Raw genomic sequence first — 8,578 nt, 5'->3', positions numbered from 1 at the left:
ATATTATTATTAGAAAACGAATAACTAGATATTCATTTAAAAAAACCAGAAAACAGATGATATGCATTAGAGGAGGACCATGTATTTCATTTGAAGTATAGTAGGAATAATTCATGTATAATTCAGAAAAATGCCAATATATGTTACATAACATAGATGTTCTTGTTGATCTAGCCAGGGTTCTACATTTGGTTTGGTAGTAAAGCGTTAATTGTATGACACACTTTGATGTTATGAAATAAGTAGTGGTATAAAACAGAAATATCATTAGAGAAGTTGTTCTACTTGTCTTTTTAGAGGGCGGCTAGTGTAGATTCTAGACTGTGTTTTGACTTAATTAATAAAACTAGATGGTACGCTCGCTTCGCTCGCGTACCATCTAGGTCGTACCCATAGATGGTTCTCGAATACACAGTAATTTCAGAATAGCAAAACTGGCGATTTCAAATGTACGTACCGCAGGACTATAATACATTGTCGTTTACAGAAACAAATAAATAGACACGATGATTTATGTAGTCAACTAAAATTAGCACCCAGGGAATTACTTCCGAAGGAAAAATTTATCACAAAATGAGTCAAAATTTTTGATTTCGACTCATTTAAAGAAACCCAATTTGTGTTTTGTATGTAACCAGGGAGATGTAACATTAGGGTTGAGGGATGGGAAAGCGGATAGGTGCAAAGAGGAACAATTTTTAAATATATTCTTTATCCACTCATTAACGAAATATTTTTTTCATGTTTTATAGGCCTATGGCTTATTAATAATATACCTCTAAATACAGTAAAACATTTGCGATTTAATCTTTGTTAAAACTGTCACTGTCATAATCGATTGAAATATTAAAGTACATGTCACGATACACCACTACGGCGTTTATATTATTAGTAATTATTAATTAATACAAACGTTGAGAAGGAACTGTCAGTATAAAGTTTATTTGTATATAATAATGTGATTATATATCTAACAGTAGAGCCTAACCACAATCTCAGTAATAAAGTTTATTTGTATATATACGTTTATGTACGAACATTTACAGTAAGAAATGTTCGATTCAAATGAGGACCAAAAATAGTTAATAGGTATTACAGTATTGTCAAAATATTGCAAGTTTATTCTCAAAGGGTCCACCATATATTTACCTACCGTATGTGTTAAACCAAGGGCTCATAAATCTACCTACTTGTGCTAAACCAAACTGTGGCAGACTGAGAGATTGAGATGTTCCATTCATCGCAAATCAATACATTTGTATAATCGTATATTAAATCTATCAAAATATTATTTTTTTAAGAAAATCGGCCTCTCTTCAACAATATGATGCTGTACTCTAGCTGTTCAACCAGTTTTCAGCTATTAAAAACTATTACCGTAGGAGGAGATAGGAAAATGTGAAGCCTCCTCGCATTTTGTGGCGGATATTTTTCAAGATGGACATCCATTATACAGTGTATACCACGATCGGAAAACACCCCTATTTGGGGCAAATCGTTGAACCTAAATTCGTTTTAATCATCAATAATTAATTATCTAACTTAATTTAATTAGTAAACAGGGTTACATCAGGCGGTTAAAATCAGTACCGAAAGTACGAACCAACTTTATATACTATCGAGTAAAAATTATAGAAGTAAGGCGCGATTTACAGAATTTGGCACTTACGTAAATTTATATATAGAAGATAACATTTTGGCACATACGTCGTTTCATATGTATACTACTTAAGTTCGTAAACTAAAAAAAACATGTACATGTGACTACTTTATTCTAATACAGTAGTCACTTTTGTGAATTTTACTTAAAATGTTGTTTCTCCTATATTACTCGTTTAACTGTTAGTTAGTTGTATCAAATAAACAGTCCTTTTGAACATAGGACTATAATTGTTTATTTTAAAAGGTATGGGTCTATTAAAAAAACTATTGAGGACTCTTAGCATTATTTATTTTAAATACTTACTTTAAAAACGTATAGCTATTCCGCTGCAACACAACTTTATTACCTTGATTTCAATCAATGTAAATTGATATCTTGCCTAATGATGATGTCAAAATAAGCAGTTTGAAAAGAAAAACTTATCCAAAATTAGACGTAATTTCAACAGTACCTGTACGCTGACAATGTTTTATGAGGATTGTCCCTAACATACACAAACTAGACTTTATACTTTGTTATCTAACTGTAGCTAAGTTAAACAAAATATTCACAACTGTTTGGTGTTGTTGCGACATGTAAGTAATAAACAAACATTAAGTCACCATAGATTAGGTCTTTTATTTTATTGTATTTACACCTATAGATTGTTTTTTCAAGTAATGTTTTAGTCACGTAGTCTTTATTGATAACAACATAATAATGATTCACTCATCAATACAGATATTATATTAACAAATGCAATTTATCTTGGCATTATTTAAGAAAAAAAACAGTAATTCAAAATTTTCCATGATCATATAAAAAATGACACCGTTGATTAATTTTACAATTAAGGATATTGTCTCCTGAAAAATTGTGTTGTTATTGAATATACCACACAATATTTTTTACAACAAACGTAATTAACTTTCCAAAATAGACTATTTATGAATAATCTATTTGAATTCAAAATGTGATTTTATGAACCCTCATTTTTCATGTTTTTGAGTGACAATATATGTCTATGTTGGAAGAATCAGCTGGCGGTGCACACAATGACTTGTATGGATTTTACTGTTTGATTGTGTCATCTCATCTTTTAGAGAGAAACCTAATGAAATAAGAACACATTACATCAGCTATAAAGAACATTATTTGGTGCGATAGTTGCCTACCCATGTTTATCTTTTCGTACCGACGAATGTCATTTACAAAGGATATGCTATCATTATAAGTATCACCAACATGATGATTATATCACAAGCTTTGCCACTCACCATGATTTCTTATTCATGAAGTTCTATGTATGTCTAAATAATCACAAAAAAAATCACTGACTATCTCACTGACGTATTAATATATCTGGCGTGTTATGGCCATACGTGGCAACCTAATTATGTGTATTGAAAGTAAGTTGTTTTATGGAAATAACTTAAGTTGAAACACACCGCCAGTGTTTTTATTATAATGCTCTTCTTTAGGTAAGATTAATCAGAATAAAACCACGTATTTTACAGTGTGTCCTTATTCTGACGATTTTTTTTTGCAAGTTAAAAAAAATGTTTATTTATAAATAGAGTAAAGATAAGATTAGAAATATTTAATATCTGCATTTATCTCAAATTTATTTTTTGAAACGTCTTTTCTCGGAATTTTATAACTTATGTAATCTTGTGTTCCTGTCAACGTAACGTTACGGTGAGTTGGGTTGAGTTGATCAGAATAAACGATTTTACAGGAAAACGTGTAAAAATAAACGTTAAAAATCTGCAATCATTGAAGTTGAACCGAGTTTAACTTCAACCATCGTCAAAACTGACCAATCAAATGGTTCACAAAGTAGGCTTACGTCATTGCAGTTGTTGAAAAAATAGGTACGTGCTGACAATTCTTGAATTTTAACAACGCGATGATGTTTTTTACCTTTTTTGTGTTTGTCCATGGTCAACAATATAGGCTTATGTAAACATTAAAATGTATATATAAATGATAATTGGTACACCTGTGTTGAGTTTGCCTTAATACATTTGCAAAGAAAATAATTATGGTTTTTGAGGAACATTGCGTTGATAAGTATGCAGACGTTCTTCATATGATTGTGCACCTTCTTAAAAGTGTATTTAACAAAAAAATGTTTTTTTTAACAGATAAACGTAAAGAAGATCGGAGTTGAGGCCGATATACACTGTAACCACAACAACATCGCTATTCGTGAGAACAAAAAGTAACAAGCATAACGTCATCGCCTCATGCATATTCATTTGACTAGATAATGCCCTTTAATAGGTGCAAATCTAACGACGACATTGTCATATCGCGTTAAGCTGGTGTTTAGTATGGAAATGTAGTCACTCAAATCGAAAAGTGTTTACTAATGCGCATGCGTATTTATAATTTCATCTACTTTTTGTGACGTAAAAAAATGCGCAACAAATGAGAACTCAGAAATGTTTGATTCTCGCGAATTTTTTTAGGAAACATGCTTTAGAGTAACCCTTTCTAAGTGACAATGGAGCAATAATATTTTAGGCTACATTTTAGATAGATTAGGTATGTATCTGTTACATGTATGGATAATGGTATCACGCCCTCTAGACGTGTGAACACGATTGGATGTATTATGAATACAGATTATATATGGTATTATAAAAGGCTATTCTGATTATTTTGTAAAGGGTTTAACATTAAAAGTAACATGATATAGAGAAGTGCCTAACTCGAAATTGATAGTGTTACATTTTTAAGGATACAATTGTAGACAAGTAATGTCAGGTACTAGTCCCGCAATTGCAATTGATTTATTGTGTGTTGCAAATCGTGGCGGTATCAGACAACGTGTTTGTTATGTACAACACATCACTGCAACATTATTTGTCTGATACCGCCAAGATCTGCTACAGTACATCGCTTTGTAGTGAGTGCAAGACCAGTGTAGTAACAGCACTTACAGTTGTCTGTGAGAGAGAGAGAGAGAGAGAGAGAGAGAGAGACGGCGTTGTACACATTTTTCTCCCTGCACGCATCCATCAAATGGGTATAAAAATGAGCGCCATTGTACTGGGAATGTTTATATGAAATTTGGACTATATATTAATTTATAAATAATTACAAAACATTAAATTTTGTTCGACTTAATATCTTTAATGTTAATTGGTTTATATTTGTTGACTCATCTAGACTCAACTAGTTTTTAAATAAATTACATAATTATGACTAGGATAGCACGCCCTTTTGGCGTGTTGATAAGTTGGCAATATTATTATTATATAGAACATAGAGAACACGTGTTATGGAATTATGAATAAATACTTGTATATTATACAAGGCTTTTCTGAAGAAGTGTTGGAAATATAAGTATACAAAACAGTATCAAAGACGATATTTTCTACACAAGGGTGTGTATTGTGTAATCCTATTTGAGACTTATAATGTTACAGATAATAATACTCAGTGACGAGGTTGGCGATTTCTGAATATACGTACCATAACATCAAGTACACATTACATTTTCTCTTGTAAAAAAGGTATAACAGTGTCATGACATATGTCATACTCATTTCATTGGGTGATTTAAATACATATTGGAATTGATTGTGACATAACTAACAATTAATTTTGTGTTTCGCAATTCGCAAAAACAAAAAGTGTAAAAGATAAATGTTATACAGAAAAAAATCTTCTCTTCGAAAGTGAATAAACGTCTTTGATGAAAAAAAATATTAAAAATTAGTAACATACGTACTTAACTACTAAAATGCACATTATGGAAGTATTTGACATTTCACATACATCGAAAAAAATAAACATTTACGAAATCAGTGTAAATTGTAAATAATATATGTAAATTACATTGTTAGAAATAATGTAAGAGCAGTACTTTGCCGGGAAACATAACAATAAAGAGTGCACATTATTTAATTTTGCAAACAGAAGCGTTAACTCAATTAGTGTTAATTATTATGTCGAGATTAAAATGTAATTAAAACTATATAAACTATATAAATAACAAGTGTTTTATATTATATAAATACTTATATTTACTTTGATACGTATTAAGTACAATAAAACAAACATACTGTTTGGCATCCTTTTTTTCTAACTTAGCTGCTGCTATCTGTTGCAACTTTAACTCAATATTAAGATTATTGTGTGCAAACAAAATCAATCCTTGCTTGTTGTTAAATGTTTTTAAATAAAAATTATGAGAAAGTGTGCATTTGATATCACATACAGAATTACAGATGGACACCGATGACCCCACTTTATTGCTGTGAATTTTTTCAGGAAATTATAATTTGTTTACATCCTCTCCTACTTACCCTCATATATTCTTTTTTATATTGAATTTTTATAGCAACGTGTTGTTCAACGTTGTTTCTGTTTTTAACATTGTTTACTTACTTTATTAGGTGATTATATATATTTTCGTTGCATATTGTGATCAGTTTTGGAGGCAATAACTACTGTAGAAAGTACATGTTTAGCAATTCGTAGATAAAAGAAATAATTCGTGTTAAATGTAGGCCTAATGTTGTATAATATTTTGATTTGATTTAATTGATTGAATGCAATCTATTTGGAAAAACACATTATTTAAAGCTATTGAATAATTTTTTGTGCAGATTTCACTTTAAATTCTTGAATAGGTACATATACTTATTTTATTTATGCTATGGGTATCAGTGTCTGGATCTCAAATGGAAATACAAAATAAATACTATCATTTTTGTTTTATACTTTCTTTGGACATTCTTTTAACATACATGATTATGTGATACCAAGGTTGTTAATGAAATCAAGTCATTTAAAATATTCGTTGTTTAAATAGTTTTTTTTTTTTTTCATTGATGTTAACCAAAAACATACCGCGTGACAATTGGGCATGTCGCTAAAATCCAATCAAATGGGAAAAATTCTTGTTCTTTGAGTCATTACTATTGTCGTTTGTACAAACGACATTAATGAACTAACAAAATAATTTAATATTCAATTGAAATCTATTTTATTGTTATTATAATTACAGTCTTCAAGGAAATAATTTTGCAACGGCGCAATTGTATAACCTTGCTCGAGAATTATGGGGAATCTGAATTAAGATCCAGATTAGTTCGTTTCAAAGAAGAAATTGAAAACAGCATTCAGCTTGAAAATGGAGCCCAATCGGATGGTAAGTTTAAGTTAAATTAACTTTATTGTTTATCTATTGTCATGGATGCTAATACGAAGAACAATATACAAGCGATATTGTATACATTCAAGTCGCAATACAATGCTGATGATTTGATGTTTGTAGTGCAATATACTGCTACTTTTTGTTCAGGAATTTTAAAACGGCATATTAAGCTGTATTCTCATAACTTGGACGGCATACTATGCTATCTGTATTGTAAACTTGTATAAACACAGCCCATGCATTTGATTTTTAATCAATATTCAAAATACCAATAATCAATTTATGACCCAATTTGAAACATATAGTAATACAAATTTAAAAAAAAACAAGATTCTCTATTTTAAAATTTTGTTTACACAGAGCTTCTAAAAAAATGATACAACTATTTAGAGGTCTATTAAATAATAGGGCCTTGGTTTATTCATCATTTCAGATGAGGATGACAGTACAGATGAGGAGGTTGAAGATAATGCGGAGATGGCAAATGAGGAGGACGACTACACATTTCCGGGGTGAAAATAGCATTCATGATACTGGACACATGCCTTGCAGTCACATTTTATATAAATTTTCAAATTAATTTATTAAATTTATTCTGTGCCTTGTGATGTTTATATATATACTGTATACAATTGAGAGACTAGTAATGTTCCGCCTTACTACGACAGTGGTCTAATGGTCATCTGCATATCAAGCAGAATGTTCCGGGTTCGGATCTTGGATTGGGCATTCTCACTGATTTCCTCATCTTTATCGTTTAAAATTAAATAATTAAATTTCACTGGGCGGTTTAGAATTATTCTGTGCCTGTGAAATGTATATATCTTTTAAATATTTTCTACTACAATCACGTATAAATAGTTAGTAATGCATACAATACTTATTTTACTAGAAGCCGAGTTTAATTCATTCTAAATTAATAACCAGTGTTAGTGAATAAATAGTTAAAATTTATCAGTTCTTTAATTCTTTGATGTACGGCTGAGAAAAAACACCTTATGAGTGTATTCATATTTTGTCATTAATAAAAAGCTTGTATAGCACACTAAAACTTTGTCTACTAATTATTTTTACAGAGAAATTCTTGTATTTCTGAAGTCATAAATTTTATGACCTAATGGCAGCTTCACAATCATGTCATAAATATTATGACTTATGTGAAAATAGTCAATACCTTGAAGCCCGGAAATCACAGCCTCATGTACTATAACCAGCGTATTCCGAGACATAACATGTAGTTTTAAATTGTCATAAATTTTATGACCTAATGACTGCTAAATTAATGTCATAAATATTATGACTTATGTGAAAATAGTCAATACTGTACCAGGAAGCCCCGAAATTAGTGCTTCCTGTACTATACACTATAACTAGCGTATTCCGAGACTTAACATGTACCTTTAAATTGTCATAAATGTTATGACCTAATGACTGCTGAATTAATGTTATAAATATTATGACTTATGTGAAAATAGTCAATAGGCAGCTACCATGTCGCTCGAATAATACACGCTGTTATCTGCTGTATATAGCCCATCACTTTATAACTTTTTTGTTGAATCTAATATATTATTACCGAGTATAAGGTGGTTAGGAGCTAATAATACTAAGCTTTAGAGCTGAGTGGAAATGGGCCGCTACTACTAGTAATTACACCAAAGTGTTTTGTGTATGATAATCGAAGTGCAGCTAGCTCTGCCAACAAATGCATGGATTAATACATTCATTTATAAAAATAGTTTTTAACACTCATCTAGCTTTTA

This window comes from Antedon mediterranea, chromosome 9 (genome assembly GCF_964355755.1).
Source record: "Antedon mediterranea chromosome 9, ecAntMedi1.1, whole genome shotgun sequence".
Lineage (NCBI taxonomy): Eukaryota > Metazoa > Echinodermata > Crinoidea > Comatulida > Antedonidae > Antedon > Antedon mediterranea.
The sequence above is the reverse complement of the archived record's forward strand: the minus strand, read 5'-3'. Positions refer to the sequence as shown.